Source organism: Pipistrellus hanaki, assembly GCF_964339955.1.
Source record: "Pipistrellus hanaki genome assembly, chromosome: 10".
In the NCBI taxonomy this organism is placed as follows: domain Eukaryota; kingdom Metazoa; phylum Chordata; class Mammalia; order Chiroptera; family Vespertilionidae; genus Pipistrellus; species Pipistrellus hanaki.
Window position 1 is genome coordinate 29,181,751 of NC_140512.1, and position 16,046 is coordinate 29,197,796.

The 16,046-nt window shown below is 36.0% G+C and overlaps 1 protein-coding gene across 1 annotated transcript in view; it reads left to right on the forward strand.

Annotated features, from left to right (window-relative positions):
* The window catches only part of LOC311629347 (uncharacterized protein), a gene marked incomplete at its 3' end in the record, with an annotated part of 169,089 nt that overhangs the window by 43,343 nt on the left and 109,700 nt on the right, over window positions 1-16,046 (forward strand). The gene's annotated exons all lie outside the window — the stretch shown is intronic.

Here is a 16,046-nt window from a genome sequence, read left to right on the forward strand (position 1 = left end):
TGGATCTGACCTGACCTTAAAGTTACATAAAAACAGAATTTTCTTTAGAAGATTAGAGAGCAGGAAGCCAGAGAGTTCAACCACAAGAAAGATGTGGTATGCCACTTATGGCTTAAAGGTGGAGGGAAGGAAATGAAGGAAGCCTCTAGGTTCTGAGAGCAGTTCCTGGATGACAGACAGCAAAGAAATGGGGATGTTAGTACTATAATTACAAAGAACTTAATTCTGCCAATAACAAGAATGGGCTTAGAAATAGATTTTCTTCCAGAGCCTACAGATAAGAACTCAGCCTTCCTAATATCTTGGTTTCAGCCTTTTGAGGCCCTGAGTAGAGAACCTTGCTATGGCTGTCCCATGATGGGCTTTTGACTTACAAACTATAAATTTATAAGTTGGTGTTTTAAGGCATTCAGTTTGTGGTAACTTGTTATTGGGCAATAGAGAATGAGTACAGAGGACATTGTAGTTATTGGAGTGAGAGATAATACAGCGTGGACTATGGTGGTGGCAGTGGACATAGAGGAAAAATAGGCAGAAGTAAAAGATATTCTGAAGCTCAAATTGATTTGATTTAGTGACAGATTTGGGGACAAGGGAGATGGGTTAGCTAAAGGTGTCTAGTTTGCCATGATTCATGGTTTTTCATATACATTGGAAGACCACCATGCTAAGTGGATTATAAGGTGGTTGTGTAGGGTAGAGAACATGAATTGGGCTTTACATGTGTAGAGTTTGATGTGCATTTGAGGCAATTAATAGGAGATGTCAAGTAAGCAGTTGGATATGAGTCATTGATGTATTGGTGATAAATAAAGTCATGGGTATGAATTATGTCACCTGTGGACAGTATAGCATGAAAAGAGGATAGAACTTTAAGAATCTTAACATTTAATGGCCAAGTAGAGGTCAGTAAACTCACATGGGAGCCAGAAAGGCAATCTCTATGGAACAAAAAGAAGCATTGTGTCACAAAGCCAAGGAAATAAGTCTTTTGCCCCAGCTGCTTTGGCTCAGCAGATATAGCATCAGCCTGCAGACTGAAAGGTCCTGGGTTCATTTTCAGTCAAGGGCACATACCTTGGTTGCAGGCTCAATCCCCCGCCCTGGTTAGGGCTCATGTGGGAGGCAACCAATTGCCTCTCTCGCATCAATGTTTCTCTCTCTCTCTCTCTCTCTCTCTCTCTCTCTCTCTCTCTCTCTCTCTCTCTCTCTCTCTCTCTCTCTCTCTCTCTCTCATTCTCTCACTCCCATCTCCCTTCCATTCTATCTAAAAAATAAATCAATGGAATAATATCCTTAGGTGGTGAGGATTAATACTAACTATGCCCAGGGCACATGCCTAGGTTGTGGGGTCAATCTCCAATCTCCAGTAGGGGGCGTGCAAGAGGCAGCTAATCAGTGATTCTCATCTTTGATGTTTCTCTTTTCCTTCCTCTCTGAAATCATTAAAAGATATATATATATATATATATATGTAAAAGAAAAGAAAAGGAAAAACTGCTATGTATAGAAAACTCTAAAAACATTGGCTTGTGAAGAGAAGACCAGGCGGTGGCTGGAGGTGTTTGTTTTATTTTTTGTTTTAGAAAATACTCAATATATTTAAAAGCCAATTAGAAGGATCCAATTTGAAAGGAATTGTTAAACATATTAGAGAGAAGGAAGAATATGTATCATAGTTTCCTGAGAAGGTGGAAGAGATGCCATCCAAAGTACATACAGAGGTTAAGATCCTTTATTTAACAGGAATGAAGGGACAGAGATAGGTTTTCATATTGACAGGTTTGCATATTAGGAAAAAGGAAATAAATGGCATTATAGCCTAATCACTTCTCTTTTCTCCAAAACTGTGAAATATTGTTATCTGTTGAGAATGTGGGGAGGAAAGGAGGCATTATAAATGCAAGGAGAGGTGGATAAAGTCTGAAGTAGTCATTGTGAAATATGAGGAAGCTTAAATATCATAATATTAATGGAGATTTCCCTTTCATCTTTCCAGCAGTTGTTAGCCTTTACCTTTCCTCTCTTGGAAGTAAAATTAATCTATAATATCTTCTTCCCTTGAAATATGATGGTGTATTGTTCATACTATGATAGAGATAATTTCACTATATTATAATAATTTGATAACGTGTCTTTCCAGTAGGCTGTGAACTACACAAGACCATTTCTGATGTCTTAATTTATCTTTGTCCTCTGATAGTTTATCAAATAATAAAAATATAATATTATTATTATTAGGGCCTGACAAAAATAATAAAAATAATAATAATTTTTAAGAAGAAAAGTTAACTTTCATTGAACACTAGTAATTGTCACTTCCTTCATTTTGCTAAGTACATTTTCATTTTCTTATTTATAATTTAATTTGTCCTTACAACCACCTAATTTGTCTATTTAATAGATTAGTGAAGTAAAGCTTAGAGAGGTAGTATCTCCATGGTGATACTGCTACTAATTGGAAAACTCTTGGAAGCCCAGATCTGCCTAATTCAGAATCCCATGCGTTTGACCACCTGCATTCTATGGTACTTATTAGAGATATTTAATTAGTGAGATTCTCCTATTTCAGAAGATGTTTTCACCGGATATTTAGAAAATATTCTTTCTTAACTTATTGAAAAGAGAATGACATTACAGAGCAAAAATGAAAAGGAAAATTGATGTGAGAATATTTCAATTGTCCTAGTCTGCTTGGGCTTCCATCACAAAATACCACAGAATGGGAGGCTTATAAATAACAACAGTTTATTTCCCACAGATCTGGAGGCTGGGAACTCCAGGATCGGGGTTGTGGCACTGTTAGGGTCTGGTGAAAGCCCTCTTCGGGTGCAGACGGCTGACGTTTAGCTGAGTTCTCATATGGTGGAAGGGCAGGACACCTCTGTCAGGCCTCTTCAATAAGGGCATTAAATCCATTCATTGGGCTCTGCCTTCACGATTTAGTCCTCTCCCAGTATTAACTCCTAATATTACCTCTTTGGGCATTGGGTTTTCAACATATGAATTTTAAGGGGACACAAACATTCAATCAATTACACCAACCAAATGAATTAGAATTCAATATCACCATTATTGCATCATACACAACATATATAAAGCAACTTAGTTTGGTCAGATGTAAGTGTTTGCTAAGCCTATTCATTAATGAAGATGAAAACAAAAACCTTTGATTCCAGGGCATAGAATAATCTTATAGTTAGTTACTGAGACAAAAATTGCATCGCCTCAGAAGCTGATTCTAAAATTAATTTGGAAAGTGGTTTCATGCATTGTGGAAACTCAGACGTTACCCAATCCAAATTCAATGACAAATGGCAGCCCTGTTGCTATTCTCCATTGTGCTGTTTGTAAGGAAAACATTCAGAAAAGGAAGATACAAAGATAAAGAACCCCACTTAAGAGTAAACGGAGGGGGAATTGGTAAGATATGTACCCATGTAATACCTTAATTTAAAAAATGAGAAAAATAAATAAATAAAACTTGTATAAACAAACACACAAACAAACAAAAAGAGTAAATGGAAACTCACTATATGTAATATATATTCTTGGGCTGATCATGTAATATATATCTAATGGGTCATTTTCTTTATTACTTAAAAGAACACTCCATGAAAGATTGAAAAGGAATGCCTCTCATTACATTTTTTCACTTACAGGAAAAGAAAACCTAACTATAATAATGTTTAGTAACCTGTGAATGTGACTGTTCCCATAACACTTACATTATTTAATACCATAAATCAGCACTCTCAAATTTAGAAAACTTTATCCCAAATATCTATCATAATTATATATCTCAAATCATTCTTATCTGTTGGAAATTTTTTTAAATAAAGATTTGGAATATTTATAAAGTCTAAAATATATTATATAATTTCATATCAGAATGGCATAACATTTATGCTATACCTGCTTATGTATATATATATTTAATTAAAAATTAGTAATATTTACTGCCTAATTTCACATATGTACCACTAAACAATAAAGGATTTTAATTTAGTTTATATTCTTTTTTTTGAGAATATTAGAAAAAATACATTAAAAGTGTTTATTAGTTTTAGTTAGAAATTGTATAAGTGTTAGAATGTAGATTGAAGTATAATTGTAGTTGAACTGTGAAAATATTTTATTGTATAATTGTTTGATATGCGCAAATTTTATACTTAAATTATTGACTGGATTATCTATATGTTTTAGTAAAAAGTGGAAACAGCACAAATATTTATGAACTGATGAACGTGTTAATATAACACTAGATATCTGTTCAATTGAATATCATTATGCAATAAAGTAAATTAAGGATTGCTGCATTTACAACAAAGATAAATCTTTAAGCATTATTCTTAGTTAAAAAGAGCCAGTCACAAAAGACCATGGATTATATATTTACATTTATATGAAATGTCGAGGATAGGAAAATGTATAGAGACAAAAAACAAATTAGTGGTTCCTCGGAGCTGGTGTAGATGGGGCGGGGACTGGAGAGTATATTTACTGTTAATGAGCATGGGCTTTCTTTTAGGGAGGGCAAAATATTTTAACATAGGTTGAGACTATCATTGCACAACCCTGTGAATATAATAAAAATGTTGAAATTGCACATTTTAAGTAGGTGACTTGTATGGTATGTGAACTATAAATCACAGCTGTTTAAAAAGGAATCACAGTGGTGGCCGGTATCTTTCAGCTGAATTATAAGCCAATTGGTGACTAAGTCATGAATATATTCATATTAAGTGATGAATATCTCCATTCATACATATCTAGTACAACTCTCACTTTTTTCAAACAAAATGTGAATACTTTTTACATATACTAAACAAATAGAAATGGAAATACTGCATTATTTTGCTTAACATTATAAACACTTACAGAAACTTTTGTGAGTCATGCCAAACATGATCCAGCATTTGCTCTATAGTCTCAGAATTTTTTTTCTGAAAACCAATATTAAATTAAAAATATAAAATAATTTTCAGCATAATATAATTAATAAAATATCATAGCTTTACCAGTGATGAGACCTGAAAGGAGTGAATCATGCCCATTAACTGTTTGATATAACTTCTCCACATCTTGTCTTCCCTATTGATAAAATGTGTGCCATAATTCTACTTCAGAAAATTGTGAAAATTAAGCTAGGTAATAATGCATGTAAGTCCACAAATAAGTGTTTGATATTATGACAACCACAATTATTACTGCTTTTTGGTACATACGTATGTATGTGCTAGTATGCATGTATGTATATTGTTATTGTTATTTTGGTGACCATGTCTAGATTTGACAATCTCTGACCTTATAGGACTATCGAAGACTCTAAACTTCCTGGAAAGGTAAGTGTCAGATCCTTTCCCTTCGGGATTGGTAGATTGGTTAAAAGCTGGGGGAGGGATGGGAGGAGAAGAACAAATTATTCTATACAATGTTCCTATCGTCGTTGTGGTCACATTTGGTGAGAGCCACATTTCATCACTCAGATCTTGGAGCTCTTATGATTAGAAGGTAAAAACTCCAAACTCTATGGCAACCAGTTCTGAGTATACATAAAAATCATTACAGATTAAACAGTGAGATGCTATTGGGTGTTTTTGTAAAACCCCTTGTAATTATATGCATATGCATTGAGTATTGAGCAACTCAGTTTTCCCTCACTACTGCAAAATGAATTTCTCTCCAAATACAGAAATGTGTCTCTACTGTGTGATATTCTGATGCCTAACTTACTTCTTAATTATTCTTCAGGAATGAACTGTTCATAAAATAAAAATGAACCAAGTAACTTACTCATATTGATACACTCTTTACTGTTTTTAAATGAAACTACTTAAGAGAATGGATTTTCCTCCTGGTTAACATCCTGTTATCTGGGAATGAACAAAAAATGAAAATTGAGGGGAAAGGAGTTTGGAAATATTTTAGAGGTTGACTCTGTCAGATGCTCAAGCAACCTTGGTGTATTGGGAAATGCTCTAACCAACTGAGCTACCTGGCTAGAGCCTCAGAAGCTAGATTTTTCCCTGCAGTTAGAATCACGGGGGCAGGTGGAAGACTGTGTGATGGAAGTTAAAGCCACCAGATATGTGACCCCTGCTAGAAATGTCACCAGAAGTAGAGAAAGAAGGATGGAAATACCCTGCTTTTATCCTTCAATCTTTTGCTATTTCCTTCTAATGGTCATGCCTTCTTGGAGAGTCAGAGGACAAAGAAAAGAGACAAATAAATGTAGTTCCCTGTGATACTGAGATCAGAAGTGCTGGGGGTGGAGAAAACTTGGCACGACCATTCACTGATATATAAAATAATAACACCTAAGGATGTTCAGAAAGGCAAAGAAACAGAGAATGTCAGGGATTGCCACTTAACTAATTTAATAAGAGACAACTCAGATTACAACAAGCAACACTTGTCACTTAGTCTTAGAAATACAGAGTAGAATAAGACACGCAGCTTTAATTTTGTGTTCAAAGCTCTTTACCCAAATGACAGCTTTACTTTCATCATAGCTCTAATGGATACGAAATATTTGTGCAGATAATAACTCTGTCCCTATATTCATGTTAATGTTCAAGAGGTTGGCTTTAATCATTACCATTGTATAACCTTTGCAGGATGTGTCTAACAAGTGATGGTATTGGCAATAATTTAGTCATAAGTCAACAAAACTCTCATTATTTTAGCCATAATTATTGTGATGCTTCCTTTATTTACTAGGAAAAGTTCTAGCTCCAGAGACTTGGAGATAACTTTATTTTCAATCAATCGGCAACTATTTCCTTACTTATCTATGTGACAATAATATATAAAGTATTTTAGGAGGAGTAGAGAAATGACAGCCCTGGTTTCTATTCTTAAGAGACAGTGACAACAACCCCTCCCCCCACTGTATTAAAGTGCTTAATCATACTGACCAAGAAAGCATGTGATTGAATGTAATATTGGATGTAGACTGGCTTAAGAGCATAGTCTTTATAGGTAGGCAATCTTGGCTCTGCTTCTTTCTAGATGTCTAATATTTTGCAAATTGCTTTTGAGCCTAGTTTTCTATACAGGGGTAGGAATCATATTACCTATCTCATGAGGTGGTTATCAGAAATGACTAGACAAGCAAAACAACATAGCAACAACATATAAATGCTCAAAAAATGGTAGTAAATAACAACAACAACAATAATAATAATGGCAAGAGTAGATGGCAAGACTTAAGGTAGATTAGAACTGGTGTTTTGGGAAAATGCTCTAATACTTTGAGGGATCAGAATTTAGATAGGTCAAGGAGGACAGTATTCCAAAAAGGACATATAGCTTTAGGAAAGGCTAATAGAGAGGGAAGACTTCTTAAAAAAAAAAATAGAAAAGCACCCACCATAAAAGTGATAGATAAATTCAGTTACATTAAAATAAAATATTTTGGTCCTCTAAGTTTTAGAAAAAAAGTGAAAGCAAGCCACTTTAGAAGATGTGAGAGAAGACACAAAACATAAAATAGACAATTAACTTGATTTGGGAATATATATATATACATATACATATACATATACATATACATATACATATACATATACATATATATATATTTCATACATCTCATAAAATCTGAAATATACCTGGACAAAAATACACCATGTTTAATTGTTTAATAATAATCAAGTATAAGCAAAATAATTCTATAAAAGCAAAAACAGATATTTTAAAATTTAAAAATTAGAAAATACCTATCCTATTAGATTGTGTTATTGGTTCTAACATTTAATTCCCCTGTGATAAAACTACACATGTGCATCCTTGCATGGCTTCTTGGTGTGTAAAATGAATGTCCTAACTCCTTGGCTTTGGGCTTATGTTATCCATGATTTATTTTGGCTAATGGGTAAGAGTACATGGCATAAACAATGGCTTAAGCTGTGGGGCTTGCTCTTAAGCTCTCCAGCATTTCCCTATAACGTTCCTATGCCTGTGCATGTGGAATATGACATCCGCAATACTAATAATCTGCGTTTTGTTTGAATTTTCTTTATCAGTGAGCAATCTGTAAATTGTGAAATGTTTCACGCACTTAAGCTCACACACACAAACACACACTCACACACACACTTTTGGCCTCTGGATATTGTTCCCAAGTTTTGTTTTCAGTGTTAGATCATGATCCTTCCTTGGCTATTTTTTTTTTTTTTAGAAAAAATGAGCAAGTCCATTATGCTCATTCTGAATGTGCTGCCTTTCAAGTGTTTTCTACCTCTTGCCTTCCTAAAGACAGCAGAGTTGGCCCAGAGGAGTTTGCTTCGTAATTTAGAGAGTGACTTTTACTCTGAAACTTTGGAGATAGTATAGTGAATGGCTTCTGCAACTGGCTCCGTTTTGTGTATAACATCAGTCCAGAGTCTATTGTGTGTAAAGTGCTGTATTGAGAGCTATTTTATTCTCTGCTTTTGTTTCCAATTGCCTTTTTTGCAGGTTTCTGGCCAATTTCAGTAAGACGAAATTCATTCAGCCAGTATTTATTGAACACCTGTTGTGTTTTATCGATGTTACAGTGAATGACTAAATCGCTGCTTTCCTACAGCTTACATCCTATTGAAAAATATAACATATAATGCTGTACTCTCAGATTCCTCAACGCAACAGGTTTCACTAAAAACTTAAAATTATGTCACTCCCTTTTCTTTGCCTGACAATGCAGGCTACATTAGTTTGCTTGGGTTGCTGTAACAAAATATCACAGACCAAATGGCTTCAACAACGGAGATTTATTTTCTCACAGTTCTGGAGACTGGATGTTCAAGATCAATGTGCCGGCAGGGTTGGTGTTTGGGGAGGGCTCCATCTGTGGCTTGCTGTGTGCGCACGTTGCTTTTCCTCAGTGTGTGCATGAAGACAACTTTCTGTTGTCTCTTCTTAAAAATTTACTGATCCTATTGAATCAGGGCCCCACCCTGTGACATCATTTAACAGTAATTACTTCCTTACTTAAAATACAGCCACACTGGTGGTTAGGGCATCATTAGATGAATTTTCAGGCTGGAGGGAGAGGTACCTAACAAGCAGTCTGTAACACTTGCTGATCTCCTAGTTTTGTCTATTTCTCTGACTTGAGTATACTCAGCTAAATACAAGTGTTTTTCTTCTTTGTATAAACAAGCACCTAAAGTCCAGCATTTATTTTGCACATAAGTAACATAAGTAAATAAGTGACTGGCTTACACACACATACCCATTGTTCACCCTGGTTCTGACTCAGAGATTCTGGTATTGGGACTGCCAGTACTAACTTCAGTACTACCTATAGAGCAGTACTTTTACCTGCACTGCCTAGCTCAGACTCTTGGCTGATTCTGGACTCAAAGCCTATCATCATCACCAACTAACAGTGATTAAGTGTCTACTTATTAACTTCCTTTATTGGGGCACTATGAAGCTTGACCTTATGAGGCTGACTCTTAGCCACTGTCCAAAGTCAGGCCTCTCACATAATCCTTACCTCTCTGAATGTCCAAAATGAAGTCTATGACATACTAGTAATTCTTACCTCCCTATGGGCCCTCTGACACTTGGGCATTTCTGCTACCAGTTTCACACCTATGGTCAGATGCTGTTTTACTCCTCACTATATGACAAATGCCTATCAGTTCTAGAAATGCTGCCTAGTGACTTTTTGTCACAGATATTTCCCTACCAGGCTTTGTGGGGCCACCCGTGACTTCACTGGGGCTTGCTCTATGCGCATGTCCTCTTATTGTAGTGCATTTGTTAGCACCAAAGCCAGTGACTGTCTCAGGGTTTTACTAAAATCAGGAAATCAAATAGATGAATTACTTGCTGTTTATATCTCAGTTGTCTCTGAGAAACACACAAATGGGTAAGGTATTCATTTAAAAAAGATAAAGGTGGTGTATAAACCCAAGTGGACAAAGAAGTTACTTGTGAAACTGCAGGTGTTCAGATCAGGTGTGTCCTCTAAGATGAGACCCATCAAAATGACACAGGTGGATATTTCAGAACTGAGTGCTTCAGGCAGGGCAGTTGTGCCGTCCCTATGGTGCATGTTCCCATCACAAGATTAACAAGACCCCAGGAGATCTTCTCCACTTGAATGGAATGAATTATTCAATGGGAAAGGCAGAATGCTTTATCAGGCAGACTAGCACAGGCTCACTTTCCTGTCCAGCATATGCCTTTCTAAAAAAAAAAAAAAAAACACAAAACCAAAAAACTTTTCATAGATAAAGACTCTTGCAAGTTGGATGCTAGTATAACATTTTCTATTTATTTTTTTTTTTTGTAAAAGATAGCTCGATATTTCAGTCACAGGTTCAGTCACTCCCTAAGATCCTGTGTGATTAGGGGTATACTGTGTTTCATTAAAAATATCCCAGTAGGCACAGAGAAAATCATAAAAGTAGGTTCTTTCTGTGGATTCATTAAATCATTAGTTTATTGCTAGGTCAGTCCAGAGATTCTATAGGGACATGTCACTGTTCTCATCTAGAATAATGGAGCATGTTCTTTCAGACACATAGTGATCAGTTCTTATATTATTCTGACTGCTTTGGGATCCTACTGTTTTTCTCTCCTAATCCTTACTCTCATGGTACCTTGATAACCAGGCAAATGCTAATGTGATTATTCATGCAGTGATAATTAATATCAATCATTTACACTTTCATTAAAAAAATTTTATAGACCATAGAGATAAATCATTTGTATTTCCAAGCTGAGTAGGGTAAATCCAGCTCCCAGACAATTTGTGAAGTAAAATTCTTATAGAAAAGAATATATGTATTATATAAAAATCTGTAAGAAACGTTCTAAAAGTTTAGACTTTAATTTATCGTTTATCTCTTCATTTTTATCACCCATGCTTCCTTTTCAGACTTTATCTCTCCCTAACATTTCAGATGTAGTAATTAATTATAGTCACCTTTTTGTCCATTTCTCCGACTTGAGTATACTCAGCTAAAGACAAGTGTTTTTCTTCTTTGTATAAATAAGCACCTAAAGTCCAGCATTTATTTTGCACTTAACATAAGTAAATAAGTGACTGGCTTACACACACACACCCATTTCCCCCTAAAAATAATGATTATAAAGTTTTTTTCAGTACTGTCATGAGTTTAGAAAAAAAGAAATTTGAAATAAAATATCTGCAAACCCACCTTTAAGGTATCTGTTAAAAAAATCAGTTGATTTTTCTTTATATGGTACTGTGTAGAATTTTAGCTCATGGATTGAAAGGGTCAAACGTTTCTATACAAGGTGGTTCATGATCACTGGCCCAGCCTGAAACTCGAGGTATTTGAGTTTTCATATTCTGAGAATGAGGCCAATATGTTAAGAAACATAACATAACTTTCTTAGCTTCTACTCATTCCATCAAGTATATCAAGTTTCATAGTCTAGTCATAAAAATCTTAGGGATTCTAGGTTCTTGTTTTAGTTCTTATACTAAATATCTTCCAAGAACACGACATCTTAGCCCTCTGTACTTTTCTGTACAATAGGTATAATGATGATGGTCTCATCTCCCCAAAAAAGGATGATTCCGAGTATGAACAAAATGACAATGCATGGAAGAATTTCGAAACATATGAAGTGCTAAGCAACTGCAGGGAATACAGGCAAATACAGGAATGTGATGATAAAAGTTTTGGGGTTGATTAATACCCTCTTACCTTGGCTCCATTTGTAAGGCTCTTAAAAACGTTTGCATTCTATGGAGGTTGGGTTTTGATGAGCACGGCCTGCCTTAAAGGTCCTGGAGCACACCACTGTGACTTCTCCCTCTCTTGGCTAACCCTTCCATATGCTAGTAATTCTGAGCTCTTCCCACCACCCTAGCACTCTGTCAAACAACCACTTCCTATGAGTGGGAAGGTCTTCCTTATTCCTAACGTTCCTTTCCTGTGAACGGAACTCAGTCAATAGAACCTAGATCTCTCCCCTCTGCCCGTGTTAACTTGAGTCGGGGAACTAGACAGACGAGGCTCAGCTCCACTTGTCTCTCTCAGGGACCATGCCTGCTTACAAGACAGGTTCTCCTCTGCTTCTGGTCTAGCACTGGCTGCTGTGGGGTGCCTAAATCTATCTAACTCAGCGTTCCAATGGTGGCAATCCCACTTCAACTATCCCACGTAAAAGTCCTTCAACCTAGCCACTGACGAATAAAAGTGATAATTTACTCTCCTTAACTACTTTTTCTTTTCTTTATCGCAACTTGTTCAGAATGTGGACATTGAAGAGATGCGATATTTATTGCTTTACCCCTTTCTTTTACCCCAGAATTCTACACACATATGTTGGAAGTGTCTAAAAGTTCTATCACCAGCAATGACCCTCTCGCTCCAGTATTTGCTCACATTCCCCCAAGCCCACCTCTTCTCTCCATTTTAACTTACTGTTCTCCATTCCTGTATTCCTGGGTCTCTGGCCCCAATTTTTGTCTGTTATTGGTACCCAGTACTCATCTGAAGCCACCTTTCCTGCTGATAACCCAGGTGGTAGCTCAACTCCATGCATTTTAACTTTGAGGGAGAAAGCACCCAGCCCACTACCAGCCCTGAAGGATCCCAGATGGCCACCACAGTTGCCTCACTAAACCTGCCCCCTGAAGGGAGAGGTTGGCACATCCTTCAGAAAAGGCAGGCCAGCACCAGCTGCCCTGGCACACCTCTGTGAGCCTTTTTTATGTTTTTGCAGCCTTTTCTCTGTTAGCCCGGAGATAATGTTGGGAACTACTTGATGCTAGAGGAAGTGTTTTGCTGTCCTCCAATCCTGCCAGTGGACTGCTCATACTTCCCTGGTACATAAGGTTCAAATTGCTTATGAGAAGTTTGTAACTACCCAATATTTCTACTTGGATTCTGAATGGAATGCCATGCAGGAGATTATCAGTGGTATTCTTTCCTTTCTTTTCTTTTTCAATTTGTTGGCATTTAGTTTACATGGTTTGTTTTCATGGTTTTGACAGTGTTAGGCTGTGATCATTCTGTGCAACCATCACGGTGCCAGTGTCTGAAAGGTCACTGAGACGCTCTGTCTGTGTTTATATCCCATTTCCTACTAGGAACCCTGTGTTGAAAGTCCTGATTAACTCCACTAAGTTGCTGAGGCTTTGGAAGACCTCTTGGAAGCCAGCAATTGTGAAAAGAACTAAAAGGCTGAAGCAAAATTAGAGGTCTCTTGAACTCTCATTTAAAAAAGTGAAATTGATAGAACACAGATTAAGTGATCTGCTCAACAAAAATTATACTAAATAGAAAAGTGAACATTCTAGCAAAGTTCACATTATGCCTGATTTAAAGCTTTTCCCCACTTCACATTGCTGCCCTCTCATTACCAGAGAAGGTAAACATATTTCATCAACCACTTTCTAACTCAAGTAATTTACTCACATTTTTTACCTAATTGGTCACTGGAAAATTTCAGCTTGCCTTGAGTATTTGGATACTCTCCACCTAGAGCTAAGACAGTCATTTATTTCTTTAAATTTTTGCTCTGTGGAATTGATGTATAACTAATTATTCTGTTGGCTAAAGACTCGTAGAGATGAAAGCCATCTGATGTTGCTGACTTGGACTGAGATGATGAACACGGAACCCACAAAAACATCGTGGCCGCAATGGCATTTGGCCATGCTTTTGAAACATCATCTATTTCCATAAAGGGCCGAGGCACTTTACCTGCCCATGTTGAGTCCATGCAGGATTATTGTTGCATAATTCCATTGCGGGGAAAAGGAAGAATCGGGAACAATTAGGCCCATCATCCCATCTCCACAGTAGGATTAGTTTAGCCATCCAATATGAGAACAACTCAATTACAGAATTACATTTTGAAGGTGTTTATTTTTCCAGGGACCAGACCTGATATAAATTACTGTATTAGACATGGAATTAACAGGAAAAAAAACAAGGTCCTAGGTGTTATTGGAAATAGTTTAATTAACCAGTTTGTGGTGTGTTTTGTTGTTGTTTTACAAATATGTGGCAGGTTTAAACAATACTAATAAAGATGGTAAAATACCCAAGAGCTAGCAAAGCAGATAGCTGCTATCACCTGTAGGCTTGTGAAGGACAAAGGAGGAGAATGTATTAGAATCTTTTAAGTCCTCCAATTACAGAAAAGACCCATTTAACAGAAGCTGAAGTTTTGGTAAAAAAAAAAACACAGCCTTAGCCAACTCGTGACAGATCAGGGATAAACTGGAGGAGTAATGATCAGTCCTGAAGCATGTAGTAGGGTGGAGGAGGCAGAGCCTATGTGGAGGGGCATTTAATATGGTCCAGCCATATGCATTTTCAAAATTTATTGAACAGATGCATTGTTTATCCACTGGAAAAAAAATACCTTCAAATTTGATCATCTTACTTGCATTAGCAGAAACTTTCACTGGCTTATAATTGTTTTCTAATACTAATGTAGGTTCTCACACTCATTTTTAATCACCATAAACATTCTCTCTCTTCCATAACAATCTCAACTTCAAAACACAACTCTTAAATTTTCCAGTTAAGACAGCCAACAAATTATATTTTCTTTTGCAAAAAGCTTTTTGGAGGTTCTGTGTGTTGCAGTCAAGAGTCCTTCTGACCTTATCTGGTTTCTTTAGTCACACTTGTATTCAGTTCCTTACACATGCTCCTATGAATGTTGCAGAAATGACTGCAGAATAATAAGGAGCTGAAATTGAAAGTGCCCTTCTCTAGGCACCTCATGAAAAATAAAGGAGTCACAGTAAGCCCAGAAGACTAGGTGACATGCATGCTTGCACAGTTTCCTTTGTGGAAGTCCAAAAGATATCATAAGACAGAGATCAATTTATTGAAAACCCAGCATATTCAGAGTCCTGTTCACTGTACCCAGAATCTTGGGGAAATTTTTTTACACGAGAGGTATGGTATATGTAGTTATAAAGAGTCTTGTCTTTAATAAATGTTATTGCCACCAGATCATAATTAGACTCTGAAGAGTTGCCAGTTGGTGGCACATTTTAATGTCCTTCAGGATTCGTTTTACTTAGGTACCTAAGAAGGACTCTGAAGTAATAATGATTTTGATAATGCTACTAATAATTATAATCAGAGCTACTATTTTTGAGGGCTTAATCCTGTTCCAAGTATAATAGTAAGAAATTTAAATGTCTTAATCTCATCTTCACAATAATTCTATGAAGTAAATATAAATCCCATATTATATCTGAAAAAACAGATCTCAGAAAATAAGCTACTTGCCATATAATCTCTTTTATTCTCTGATCATGACTTTTTTCATTATTACACTCCCTGCACTTACATCTTAGCACATATAAGTGTCTATGTTAACAATGTAAAAAAATATTTGCTTAAGGAGAGAATTAAGCAGAAACTCCTTAAGAGAAAGAAGTCTTAATTATGTGTTTGTTTAAACATCTTAATGCTGATAAATTGCATAATCTGTTTTAAAGCTAGGCTTAACCAAGAAGATAGAAAAAAATGGAAAAGGTATATTATAATTTTCCCACTGTTTTTATATTCTATTTCATAATATTTTATGTTATACTGAGTTTTTTTGGGCATAGATAGCCATAGTGAAATTGTAGTAATTGTGGCTTCACATCTGAGACTAAGGTGGTTTTATTGCTGCTTATTATCTAAACTTAATTACCTAAAAAAGGGTAGAGCCTAGCATCAATTAAATTGGGGATTTCATGAGTCAAATGCAAAGCCAAATTTGAGCCATACAACATCTTCTTACTATATATCTTTTTCAATACCATGAGGTCTATAAAAATAACTCATTAAAGTGTATATGAAAAGTAAAATAGAATAAATATTAAATGATAAAATATGATAATTTTAGCCTAACTATAAATGTAGATGATTTGCATTTATGTAAAGTCTTTATTCCCATATGTTCAAAACCTACCAGGGGTAGTGTCTCAGCAGGCATTATCATACAGGAAGCAAGAGTGTTTTGCAGGGTTGGCTCTGCATAATGTGCCTAATGGTGTCAGGTAAGCTGAGAAGAGCATCCAGCCTCCTAGTTTTGCTCTAGTTACCTCC